The sequence below is a fragment of the Carassius auratus genome, chromosome 48 (assembly GCF_003368295.1).
Source record: "Carassius auratus strain Wakin chromosome 48, ASM336829v1, whole genome shotgun sequence".
In the NCBI taxonomy this organism is placed as follows: Eukaryota; Metazoa; Chordata; class Actinopteri; order Cypriniformes; family Cyprinidae; genus Carassius; species Carassius auratus.
This window is the reverse complement of record NC_039290.1, coordinates 8,860,524-8,873,403: the sequence shown is the minus strand read 5'-3', so window position 1 is coordinate 8,873,403 and position 12,880 is coordinate 8,860,524. Positions and strand designations below refer to the sequence as shown.

General features: G+C 35.6%; 1 protein-coding gene across 1 annotated transcript in view; it reads left to right on the top strand.

Annotated features, from left to right (window-relative positions):
• The first annotated feature begins 9,174 nt into the window (after positions 1-9,174).
• The window catches only part of LOC113065760 (calcitonin gene-related peptide type 1 receptor-like), a 23,572-nt gene continuing 19,866 nt past the window's right edge, over positions 9,175-12,880 (top strand). Inside the window, exon 1 of the mRNA XM_026237268.1 lies at positions 9,175-9,206. The gene's annotated coding sequence lies outside the window, so the exon portion shown is untranslated. The remainder of the gene's footprint in view (positions 9,207-12,880) is intronic.

The window sequence follows — 12,880 nt, the reverse complement described above, 5'->3', positions numbered from 1 at the left end:
TTTCATTATGATGCAACATTATTTCCTCCTCAGATGAGTATTTAACATCTTTATTATTGTGGGGATTAGTATGTAAGTGCTATGCACACACACACACACACACACACAGAGTTTGGGATCAGAATGATTTCTTTATGTTTTTTTTTTTTACAGGAGTATACTCATCAAAACTGCATTTATTTGATTAAAAATACAGGGGGAAAAGGTAAATATTATTATAGAGTAAAACAAAATTTTTCTATTTTAATATACATTAAAATCTATTTTATTTCTGTGATTTTCAGCATCATTCCTCCAGTCTTCAGTGTCACATGATCTTCAGAAATCATTCTAATATGATGATTTATTATCAGAGTTATGCTGCTGAACTGTGATACTTCTGTCAGCATTCTTTGATGAATGAAAAGTTAAAAAGAAGAGCATTTATTTAAAATAGAAGTCTTTTCTAACAATAAACACTAGAGTTCAAAAGTTTGGGGTCAGTAAAATGTATTCTTTCTTTCAAAAAAAAAAATAGAACTCTTTTAGGATGTATTGTTGATTGTTTTGATTCAGATGGCACTTCGGAGCATGTTCGCGACTCCTTTGATTCATTTCGGCACTTCCGGATCGTGTTCGCCTGTTCGAGACTCGGTTGATTCAGATCGGCGCTTCGGAGCCTGTTCGCGACTCTGTTGATTCAGTTCGGCGCTTCGGAGCCTGTTTGCGACTCGGTTGATTCAGATCGGTGCTTCGGAGCCTGTTTGCGACTCGGTTGATTCAGATCGGTGCTTCGGAGCCTGTTTGCGACTCCGATGATTCAGATCGGTGCTTCGGAGCGTGTTTGTAATTTTTTTAAATTCAGATCTGGACATCGGAGCAGGAAGTTTTTGTCAAACATTTCATTGGTGATAAATGAATATTTGACCTGAGGCTTTTTTTTAACCTGTCGATTTGATTCTTAAACGATTTCAAGACTTTTGGATGTCAATACTTCTTGTACCTCAGTTGCTTGTGCTGTGTTTTATGAATTGTGGATGGATTTATCAACTGGGAAATAAAGTTGAACAGAAATGATCATGAACTCTTAAAGATGATGATGAAAAGAAAAGGTAATATTGCATATAAAATTATATCTAAGTATGAACTAACTTGCGCAATACAGTAAATATTCTTACTCTACCCTAAATCTGTGAAACAATGTTTGGCTCAGTTTACAGAAAGTGTACGATACACATCCTTTCATTATGATGCAACATTATTTCCTCCTCAGATGAGTATTTAACATCTTTATTATTGTGGGGATTAGTATGTAAGTGCTATGCACACACACACAGTTTGGGATCAGAATTATGTTTATTTATTATTTTTTTTACAGGAGTATACTCATCAAAACTGCATTTATTTGATCAAAAATACAGGGGGAAAAGGTAAATATTATTATAGAGTAAAACAAAATTTTTCTATTTTAATATACATTAAAATCTATTTTATTTCTGTGATTTTCAGCATCATTCCTCCAGTCTTCAGTGTCACGTGATCTTCAGAAATCATTCTAATATGATGATCTATTATCAGAGGTATGCTGCTGAACTGTGATACTTCTGTCAGCATTCTTTGATGAATGAAAAGTTAAAAAGAAGAGCATTTATTTAAAATAGAAGTTTTTTCTAACAATAAACACTAGAGTTCAAAAGTTTGGGGTCAGTAAAATGTATTCTTTCTTTCAAAAAAAAAAAAAATAGAACTCTTTTAAGATGTATTGTTGATTGTTTTGATTCAGATGGCACTTCGGAGCATGTTCGCGACACCTTTGATTCAGTTCGGCACTTCCGGATCATGTTCGCCTGTTCGAGACTCGGTTGATTCAGATCGGCGCTTCGGAGCCTGTTCGCGACTCTTTTGATTCAGTTCGGCGCTTCGGAGCCTGTTTGCGACTCGGTTGATTCAGATCGGTGCTTCGGAGCCTGTTTGCGACTCGGTTGATTCAGATCGGTGCTTCGGAGCGTGTTTGCGACTCCGATGATTCAGATCGGTGCTTCGGAGCATGTTCGCGACTCGGTTGATTCAGTTCGGCATTTTGGAGCCTGTTCGCCACTCGGTTGATTCAGATCGGGACTTTGGAGCCTGTTCGCAACTCCGTTGATTCAGTTCGGCACTTCGGAGCCTGTTCGCGACTCTGTTGATTCAGTTCGGCGCTTCGGAGCCTGTTTGCGACTCGGTTGATTCAGATCGGTGCTTCGGAGCCTGTTTGCGACTCGGTTGATTCAGATCGGTGCTTCGGAGCCTGTTTGCGACTCCGATGATTCAGATCGGTGCTTCGGAGCGTGTTCGCGACTCGGTTGATTCAGTTCGGCATTTTGGAGCCTGTTCGCGACTCGGTTGATTCAGTTCGGCACTTTGGAGCCTGTTCGCGACTCCGTTGATTCAGTTCGGCACTTCGGAGCGTGTTCGCGATTCCGTTGATTCGGTTCGGCACTCACGGAGCGTGTTCACGACTCCATTGATTCAATTCGCCACTTCGGAGCCTGTTTGTAATTTTTTACAATTCAGATCTGGACATCGGAGCAGGAAGTTTTTGTCAAACAGTTCATTGGTGATAAATGAATATGTGACCTGAGGCTTTTTTTTAACATGTCGATTTGATTTTTAAATGATTTCAATGACTTTTGGATGTCAATACTTCTTGTACCTCAGTTGCATGTGTTGTGTTTTATGAATTGTGGATGGATTTATCAACTGAGAAATAAAGTTGAACAGAAATGATCATGAACTCTTAAAGATGATGATGAAAAGAAAAGGTAATATTGCATATAAAATTATATTTAAGTATGAACTAACTTGCGCAATACAGTAAATATTCTTACTCTACCCTAAATCAGTGAAAAAATGTTTGGCTCAGTTTACATAAAAGTACGTTACACATCCTTTCATTATGATGCAACATTATTCCCTCCTCAGATGAGTATTTAACATCTTTATTATTGTGGGGATTAGTATGTAAGTGCTATGCACACACACACACACACACACACACACAGAGTTTGGGATCAGAATGATTTCTTTATGTTTTTTTTTTTTTACAGGAGTATACTCATCAAAACTGCATTTATTTGATAAAAAATACACAGGGAAAAGGTAAATATTATTATAGAGTAAAACAACATTTTTCTATTTTAATATACATAAAAATCTATTTTATTTCTGTGATTTTCAGCATCATTCCTCCAGTCTTCAGTGTCACATGATCTTCAGAAATCATTCTAATATGATGATTTATTATCAGAGTTGTGCTGCTGAACTGTGATACTTCTTTCAGCATTCTTTGATGAATAAAAAGTTAAAAAGAAGAGCATTTATTTAAAATAGAAGTATTTTCTAACAATAAACACTAGAGTTCAAAAGTTTGGGGTCAGTAAAATTGATTCTTTCTTTCAAAAAATAAAATAGAACTCTTTTAGGATGTATTGTTGATTGTTTTGATTCAGATCGGCACTTCGGAGCCTGTTCGCGACTCCGTTGATTCAGATCCGCACTTCGGAGCCTGTTCGCGACTCGGTTGATTCAGAGCCGCACTTCGGAGCCTGTTCGCGACTCAGTTGATTCAGATCCGCACTTCGGAGCCTGTTCGCGACTCTGTTGATTCAGTTCGGCGCTTCGGATCCTGTTCGCGACTCGGTTGATTCAGATCGGCGCTTCGGAGTCTATTCGCGACTCAGTTGATTCAGATCGGCGCTTCGGAGCGTTTTCGCGACTCCGTTGATTCAGTTCGGCACTTCGGAGCCTGTTCGCGACTCGGTTGATTCAGATCGGGACTTCGGAGCCTGTTGGTAATTTTTTTAAATTCAGATCTGCACATCGGAGCAGGAAGTTTTTGTCAAACATTTCACTGGTAATAAATGAATATTTGACCTGAGGCTTTTTTTTAACCTGTCGATTTGATTCTTAAATGTTTTCAATGACTTTTGGATGTCAATACTTCTTGTACCTCAGTTGCTTGTGTTGTGTTTTATGAATCGTGGATGGATTCATCAACTGGGAAATAAAGTTGAACAGAAATGATCATGAACTCTTAAAGATGATGATGAAAAGAAAAGGTAATATTGCATATACAATTATATTTAAGTATGAACTAACTTGCGCAATACAGTAAATATTCTTTACCCTAAATCAGTGAAAAAATGTTTGGCTCAGTTTACAGAAAAGTACGTTACACATCCTTTCATTATGATGCAACATTATTCCCTCCTCAGATGCAGGGGCGTGTCTAGGGGGAGGCTGGGGGAGGCAATGCCTCCCCTAGGATAAGCCTTGCCTCCCCTGAGAAATTATCTGTCCCTCTGATGATAAATAAAAACTTAAAAGTGGATTGTTTAGAGCATATTTTTCCATTGCTTGCAGATGGGTCTGATCCAACAAAAATCCAGTTTGGCGCTGTTTGACAGTGCGCGCTTCGGGGGTACGCGCTCAGAAAAAGTGCATCATGTGAGAACAGAACGCTAATTGAAATGTTTACCTGGCAGAGCTTTAAAGCAGTGGCGTGTCCAGAAGGGTGGCAAAAAAATGAGATTTGCCACCCCAAAACAGCGTATTGGATCGAAGTGCATTGACAGCTGAACAGCTTGATTTTGTCCTCGATTTCTGCCGAGGATGTTAATTGTTTTGGTTGTGGGCGATAAAAATGTCTCTACAATCTGCTTTCGAAGAAATATAATTGCATTGTGTGCTGCGCACATTCTATCAGCTGCAGTTCTGGCCCAGCGGGATTAATATACTGCGACATACATTAACATCACAGTTAACTCATTCACATTTTTTTGCATATGTCTAAATCCTTACTGGTTATTTAAACGTTTAATTCGTTCGTGTCCTTTTCTGACGTGCGGTTTTTCTGAGCACAAAGTGCGGCCCGAAAACGAAAAAGACCTTCGAACTGAGCCTGATGTGATTGCTAAGTTATGTTTTGTGCTAATACTGTCAAAACACACAAGGTTTATGTATAGACTATGTTTAAAATGAAAGTAAACAACTGAAATAAACAGATGCATATATGAATATTAGAGGCGCTCAGGTCTTAAAGGGACAGTAGGCTACATGCTGCCGTGTGAATTAAAGGGATAGATCACCCTAACATTTTATTTCTGTCATTGTTTATACACTCACATGTTGTCCAAAACCTATATTAACTTCTTTCTTGTGCTGAAAGCAAAATAAGATATTTTGAAAAATTAGGATAACCAAACAGTTGCTGGTCCACATTGACTTTTATAGTAGGGGGGAAATTACTGTGGAAGTCTCATTCAGATTTTTTTTCTTCACTATTTACATTTTTGGGTGAATTATATGTTAATGAAACAACAAACACACAGAGAAAAATCAATACTCTATACTCGTGACTGAAAAACTTTAATTCAGTTGCTTTAATAGGAATCAGTGTATATAGTTTTTATTTTTATATTTGTTCATTAATTTTTTTTAATGCTCCTGCTAAATACACCCCTTGTACCTGAAAATGAAGCACTTTATTTGTATAATATCTGTATTTGTAATGTATATCTTTGTTCTCATTTTTTTAATAACAAAGATAAAATAATGACAAAGATTTTAATCCATGCACTTTGGCCTAAATATCGGCCACACTCTTTCATATTTTGTTACCTTAAAAGGCTTTATAATAGGTAAATTAGTTTTGCTGTGATGCTCAAACAGCTTGCAAAATAGAAAAACCAACATGACAAATATGATAAAATCATGGTATTTCTGAAAAACAAAACAAAAATTGTTCGATTTTTATTATATCACCCACCCCTGAGGGAGACCAAACCCATACAGACTCCAACCCCCCATAAAATAATAATAATATTTGCCTATGGCAAGCACTACTAATAAAAAAAAAATATATATATATATATATATATTTAAAAAAAGTTATGTTGCCTCTGCTAATAATATCATAATTGAAATTCTTATAGTTTTACAAAAATAGCTATTATTTCAACTCTCTAAATCTCCTGACACCCTGTAGCCTAATATATTTTTAGGCCTACATGTTTACATTTATTCATTTAGCAGACACTTTTATCCAAAGCCACTAACAACCAGAGAATAACATTCAAATACTGTTCTCATACTGTTCAAATGAGAATATCAAAAAAAATTTTTTTACCTGGGGCCGCATTCACAAAGAAACTTATAAGAGGCTACAAGTAGCTCCTAACTGGTGAATTTAAGAGAAACTCCTACAAATAATGACTGCTAATGTGTTTTACTAGGAGTAATTCACGAAGCATTTCAGCCCTAAAAGTAGCATCTACTTCTGGACCAGCTTAAAAGAAGAAACAAATTAATTAACCTCCTGTCTATACAAACGTGATGTAAGATTCATTTAAAGAACTCTCTTGTCCTTCTCGGTAACCTACTTGTGTAACACGTTTTCTCACAAGCAAACACCTGTCACTCATTATCAGGCAAACACTGTGATCTGTTATATATATGAATCTGTCATATCTGTTGACCTGGTTTAACTTTTATGTGACAGCCCTGTAGTCTAATAAGGGCCCTGTGCCTATCTCTGGGTTCCTGGCTTAGAAAAAGATATGCATTAAAAAAGATTGTGTGTAATATAGCTTAATTTTGTGCCGATATTTTCAGTTGTCTATGTTGCCCCCCCAAACAAGCCAAATGCCCCCCCAAACATGACATCCTGGTAACCCCTCTGCTCAGATGAGTATTTAACATCTTTATTATTGTGGGGATTAGTATGTAAGTGCTATGCACACACACACACAGAGAGAGTTTGGGATCAGAATGATTTTTTTATGTTTGTTTTTTTGTTTTTGTTTTTTTACAGGAGTATACTCATCAAAACTGCATTTATTTGATCAAAAATACAGGGGGAATGTTAGATATTATTATAGAGTAAAACAACATTTTTCTATTTTAATATACATAAAAATCTATTTTATTTCTGTGATTTTCAGCATCATTCCTCCAGTCTTCAGTGTCACATGAACTTCAGAAATCATTCTAATATGATGATTTATTATCAGAGTTGTGCTGCTGAACTGTGATACTTCTTTCAGCATTCTTTGATGAATAAAAAGTTAAAAAGAAGAGCATTTATTTAAAATAGAAGTATTTTCTAACAATAAACACTAGAGTTCAAAAGTTTGGGGTCAGTAAAATTTATTCTTTCTTTCAAAAAATAAAATAGAACTCTATTAGGATGTATTATTGATTGTTTTGATTCAGATCGGCACTTCGGAGCATGTTCGCGACTCCGTTGATTCAGATCCGCACTTCGGAGCCTGTTCGCGACTCGGTTGATTCAGAGCCGCACTTCGGAGCCTGTTCGCGACTCGGTTGATTCAGAGCCGCACTTCGGAGCCTGTTCGCGACTCAGTTGATTCAGATCCGCACTTCGGAGCCTGTTCGCGACTCTGTTGATTCAGTTCGGCGCTTCGGAGCCTGTTCGCGACTCGGTTGATTCAGATCGGCGCTTTGGAGCCTATTCGCGACTCAGTTGATTCAAATCGGCGCTTCGGAGCGTTTTCGCGACTCCGTTGATTCAGTTGTGCACTTCGGAGCCTGTTCGCGACTCGGTTGATTCAGTTCGACATTTCGGAGCCTGTTCGCGACTCGGTTGATTCAGATCGGGACTTCGGAGCCTGTTGGTAATTTTTTTAAATTCAGATCTGGACATCGGAGCAGGAAGTTTTTGTCAAACATTTCACTGGTAATAAATGAATATTTGACCTGAGGCTTTTTTTTAACCTGTCGATTTGATTCTTAAATGTTTTCAATGACTTTTGGATGTGAATACTTCTTGTACCTCAGTTGCTTGTGTTGTGTTTTATGAATCGTGGATGGATTTATCAACTCTTAAAGTTGATGATGAAAAGAAAAGGTAACATTGCATATACAATTATATTTAAGTATGAACTAACTTGCGCAATACAGTAAATATTCTTACTCTACCCTAAATCAGTGAAAAAATGTTTGGCTCAGTTTACAGAAAAGTACGTTACACATCCTTTCATTATGATGCAACATTATTCCCTCCTCAGATGAGTATTTAACATCTTTATTATTGTGGGGATTAGTATGTAAGTGCTATGCACACACACACACACACACACACAGAGTTTGGGATCAGAATGATTTCTTTATGTTTTTTTTTTTTTTACAGGAGTATACTCATCAAAACTGCATTTATTTGATTAAAAATACAGGGGGAAAAGGTAAATATTATTATAGAGTAAAACAAAATTTTTCTATTTTAATATACATTCAAATCTATTTTATTTCTGTGATTTTCAGCATCATTCCTCCAGTCTTCAGTGTCACATGATCTTCAGAAATCATTCTAATATGATTATTTATTATCAGAGTTATGCTGCTGAACTGTGATACTTCTGTCAGCATTCTTTGATGAATGAAAAGTTAAAAAGAAGAGCATTTATTTTAAATAGAATCTTTTCTAACAATAAACACTAGAGTTCAAAAGTTTGGGGTCAGTAAAATGTATTCATTCTTTCTAAAAAAAAAAATAGAACTCTTTTAGGATGTATTGTTGATTGTTTTGATTCAGATCGGGAATTCGGAGCCTGTTCGAGACTCTGTTGATTCAGATTTATCAACTGAGAAATAAAGTTGAACAGAAATGATCATGAACTCTTAAAGTTGATGATGAAAAGAAAAATTAATATTGCATATAAAATTATATCCTCCTATATAAATTATATTCCTCCTCAGATGAGTATTTAACGTTTATTATTGTGAGCTTTAGTGTGTAAGTACTACACACACACACACACACACACACCGGTCAGAGTTTGGGATCAGAATGCTTTATTATGTGTTTTTTTTCCCACAGAAATAAATGATATTTTAAACGATATTAAAATAGAAACCATTATTTTATATATTTTATTTTGATAAGTTTGAATTATTACTGATTTTTGACTGTAGCATCACTATCAATAGCCGCGTGTCGACAGCAGGTGGCGCTGTTGATCTATAATCACCTGCAGAGACACTGAAATGCAACCTTTTTTTGTTTCAAACAGTTCATTGAACAATAATAAATGAAGTACCTGAAGCTGACAATGAAGTAAATGTATAATAATTAGCACAGATGATTAATTTAGCGCTGTAAACGCGCGTGTGAGGGGCGGAGACGCGCCGCGGAGCGTCAGACGCGCGTGAGGACCAAACACAGCAGAACGGTAGGAAACTTCACTCCTCTTATTATTTCTCTTTTACTATAGCGATTTATTTTTAGATACGTTATCTGAGTCTTTCATTGAGTTGTTTTATAAACGCAGTAACTTTGAAATCAGCTCTGAAAGTTCCTGTCAGTATTTAAAAACGAATTATGATTTAATAACGTGTTGAATGAATTTGGTAAGAACGGAATTCTGTTTTTTACATGGAGGTTATTCATATAGACTGAAATATAGTGTTCTTTTATAGTGTAAAGGTGATCTTATGGTGCATTGCTGTTAATATAATATAGAGGAAGATCAATCTTAATTATTTTTACTATATTAAAATACATTTATTTTTTACATTCGTTAGTCGAAGTTTCCACAAAAAAAGTACCATTTTATTATTTTTATTTTTGTTGTTGTATTTTTTATTTTTTTTTTACCATGGTACAATCAGTACAATGCTAATGTACAATTGTACAATTCACTATTTTTTAAATAGCCTCTTTAAGTCTTTCAGAAGTACGGTGAATATTGTGACAAATACCTCCAACAAATTGACCTAAATGGCATATTAATATTCTGCTGGTATTGGACTATTGTTAATATTATGTGATCAGTTTGGCAGTGTGTGTGTGTGTGTGTGTGTTGAGGGGTCTGTAGTGAACCTCTCAGCCATGTCCACTTTCAAGGGCACTAAAGAGGCGTCACCGGTGTCATGTATTGCACAGTGACATGTTGCCCTGCCAGGCAGCTGTTTGGTGTATTAATAGGGTCTGTGTTCTGCCCATGTGCTTTCACAACCTGTGACGACTCAATCTGTGAGTTTTCTTTGTGGCTTTAATCTAAAAAGACATGCAGCTCACCCTCACCCAATGCAATGTGGTTACCAACGTGTTTTTATAGTTGTTATAAGAATATAAAGTACCTTTTTATCTTAACAATGAGGTTCTGTTCCAAATCGTAGTCTGCAGGCTATATAGGATGCATTTTAAGGCATCATAGACATGTTTCCGATTACGCTTGTTTCGGCCAAATTTGAAGGAAATATTACACATTCTTCCGCAAACACTTAGCAAAGTTATCTTATATTGCACTGGAATGACATATTAAAACTGTGATTAACAATTTAATAGTAATACATACCGAAAACATTTGCATTATGATTATAAATCAAATTCAGTCAAAAATGCTTTTTCAAATAATCAATATATTATAATATATATTAATGTAAACAAAAACGGTGCAGTTTAATTAATCATTGACTGTTGTGCACAGTATTTTTTCATACTGTATATTTATTTTTATAGTTGTTAGTCTTGCTTGTGTTGATGCTGATCGAGGTCTGATCTTCACTAATGAGGTCTGATTTGAGGTAGTGTGCATCTGCTCATGTAGGGAGCTTGCTAGGATTGGGAACAATTCCTCAGTCTGACTTCGATGCTGTATTCTGAGTGCTCCAGATGTGCTTCCTTGATCTCCATATAGGGAGATTTCATAGTTTTAACAGGTCAAGGTCTCTCATTTGGTTCAACGGATCACTGTCCAGCAACCAAACACCATCCTGGAGAGTCAAACCAGACACTAGACAGAATGTGCTTTACCAGTTAATAATGGCACCCAATGTATCTGAGGCTAAATCACTAAATATTGACAATGTGATGGCACATATTTCATTTTTCTAACTTCAAACAAACTTCCACCAGTGGGTGGAACGACTCTTAACTTAATGGTCACACAAATTGATCTTATTTAAAAAATGCAAAGACATGCATGTTTCATTTTAATTTTAGTTACAAAAATGTTAAAGGCCTGTTCAAACCAAGAGCGATAACTTTAAAGATGGATAACTATATTAGCGTCCACACCAGCGGATGATATTGTCTGCTTATTCCAAGTGCACGCTCGTCTGCTCATTATGGCAGAATTGATTCTGATTGGCTGTTAATATTTTTATTATTCATCAGCTGAAAGTGATTCCAATGATATAATGTCTCTGTGCCTTTATCGTTATACCTGGGGTGTGGACTCTTTAATATTGAGAATGATTTTATGTCTATATCTTTATTGTTATAGATTATATATTATATATGATTTATATATTAAATCTAAAATCAAATCTATGCAAATAATAAATAGAAATAGAATCACGAGATTTCAAAAGATTCCTACCAACCACTCAGAACCAGTGGTGGAGGAAGTACACAAATCAAGTTCTTGAGTAAAAGTACAGATACATATGGTAAAATATTACTCCAGTAAAAGTAAAAGTACTCCTTTTTCAATTTCACTTTTAGTGAAAGTACAAAAGTACTCAATTTTTGTATGTACTTAAGTAAAAAAGTACTGAAAGATAGAAGTTTGCAATTTTATATAGGCTAATTTAATTTTATATTAACACATTTTTTTTTATAATCCTACTGCTCAAAATACCTGGGATTTTTTCCTTGGAGTCAAGATATATTTTTGTTGTGTATATGGACTACGTTGATGAGAGTGATGTTCACTGTGAAGCTTACACTGTGATGTACCTGAGAGAAAACAGAGATGACCATCTGATCTTCACCAGTATGAACAAAGTATTTTAAAGTTTGTTGTTTTACAGAACATCACAGTTATATATTACATGATAATAAGGCCTGAAGTTAGGAAGAACATTTTAAGGAAAATATAATTATATTTTCATGATTTTTTCCTTCTCAAATCTTGTCTGTGGTATAAAAACACCCCAGGACAAACGGGGTGCATCTCTTCCCCTCTTTGATAATTACTGTAGTTACCAAGTTCTGAACATCACATCCTTTCTTTTGTCCCTAGATATAATCTATCTATCTATCTATCTATCTATCTATCTATCTATCTATCTATCTATATATATATATATATATATATATATATATATATATAGGTGGTTGAATAAAAATATTTGGACATTATTTATAAAAATTACCTCAAGTTAGCACCAGCAAGCTTGTTAGCTAGACAGTTAGCATCAGCTAACAATATTTACTTGTTTTCAGTACGGTTATGAATAAACATTCATGTCAGTCTACTCGTCTAGTTAATCCAAACAATATACATATGTATAACGTTACTGTTGATAAACAATATAAAAACAGACAAACAGACAAAAATAGGACATGCTAATTTTTTAATAAAACAGTTAATATCACGGCAGCGGGGAATTTGAACATGCATGAATTATTTTATTTAATCTGTGTTGGTTTAATGTTTTTTTTTTGTTTTTTTTTTTACCTAAAACACAGAGACGCTGATTGATGTGCATCGTCTGCACTCGAGCATTTCAGTGGGCTCAAACAGATCACTCTTTACAGCGGATTTAGTTCCCAAACAACTGACCTAAATATGATTTTCAGTTATAAATAATTAATCCTAAATTTCGACATTAATAACTTACTTTTATCAACATCAGACGCACGCGCGCTCACAAGATCTCCCGGTTCTTACTGACTCGCACTAAACGGTTCATTTGAATCAGTGAGTGGTCGACTCCAGAACAGCTGCAATCGGATCATTCTAATCATAGACAGTAAAAGAAATGGACACAGCGACCCCACTGAAGCTCAATTGAGACAAGTGAAGCCCAGTTTTAGCGTTTTTTAGCACTTCCGTTTCTGACGCGCAGACTCAAACGAAGCTTGACGACATCAGCAACCTGTCTGACAGATGTA